At 46.1% G+C, this 1,135-nt stretch overlaps 1 protein-coding gene and 1 pseudogene across 1 annotated transcript in view; one reads left to right on the top strand and one right to left on the bottom strand.

Annotated features, from left to right (window-relative positions):
* The window catches only part of LOC117181522 (TNF receptor-associated factor 4), a 252,317-nt gene that overhangs the window by 91,346 nt on the left and 159,836 nt on the right, over nt 1-1,135 (top strand). The window lies entirely within an intron of this gene.
* Nucleotides 1,049-1,117, bottom strand: LOC117182398 (annotated as a pseudogene).

Below are 1,135 nucleotides of genomic sequence, written 5' to 3'. Positions count from 1 at the left end.
AAAAACTTGTCATAAGCACGACCGCAGGATTTCACCCGGAGCGGGTGCGAATCTGGAAAATTGCACCCGCTCCCAGCGAAATCGCGGTAAAATTTCAGCCACATACCACGTCTCACGACCGTGAAATAGGTGGTTACAGTCTGTAAAGGAATCAATACGACGATCTAGCAAAAGCCTCGTGAACCCTAAGAACACGGAGCGACCCAAGGACTACCACCTTCTGTTTTTTTCCCGCAAGTGTTTTAGCATATTCTTGACATGCAGGGATGCTTTTTAGGCCATTAGCAAGTGAAAGCAGGGCATCTCCAAGAGCGCCGATGATAAGGACGATTAGTTTAACAGAATATTCCGGGTACAATCGTTGCAACTCCCTTGTAAGGTGTCGATACCTCTCTTTCTTTTCATTCTCCTTGGCTATGATGTTTTTGTCAGCTGGTGCCGAAAATTCGATAACGAACATGGTTCGCTTCTCGAAGTCAAGAAGAACCATGTCAGGCCTCGAGTGAGCAACAGAAACAATTGTCGAGAATATAAAGTTCTAGTATATACGACACTTCCCATTCTCGACAATTGACTCGATTTCCCTAGGATCATTTAGAGGAGCGATATTAAGGTTAATGCCGTAAGAGTGACAGAGATGGTAATAAAGTACTCTTAGTGCCGCATTGTGCCTTTGAATGTAGGTCGTTCCCGCGTGTGTTGGACAACTAGATAATATGTGAGCTAAATGCTCGGGGTGTGCATGGCACGCCCTGCAGCTATCATCGGGAATGTCGTGGCTCAAAATATGGCGACGGTATGTTAAGGTGGAAATGACACCGTCTTGGCATGCAAAATTGAAACCCTCCGTATCAGACTTCAATCCGGGCGATTTAAGGAAAGCAAACGTTAGCTCACAAGACATTGACTGATCCTTCACATTTCCGTGGAAGATACCGTGCATCCTCTTATCGAGCAGCTGTTCCCGAAAGTTTTTCTCTTGCGCTTTCTTAATCCGGGCTTTCAGGAGTGAGTACTCGAGATAGATAAGATTTGATGCATTTTGCACCGAGATATCCACATTAGGGATATTCGCAAGGGTCAGCTCAACCGTAGTGCAATGGAAGAGCCTCGCCCTGGAGGAACCGCCTTGTTG

This window comes from Belonocnema kinseyi, chromosome 10 (genome assembly GCF_010883055.1).
Source record: "Belonocnema kinseyi isolate 2016_QV_RU_SX_M_011 chromosome 10, B_treatae_v1, whole genome shotgun sequence".
NCBI lineage: Eukaryota > Metazoa > Arthropoda > Insecta > Hymenoptera > Cynipidae > Belonocnema > Belonocnema kinseyi.
Note: the sequence above shows the minus strand (reverse complement) of the source record. Positions and strands in the feature narration are given on the sequence as shown.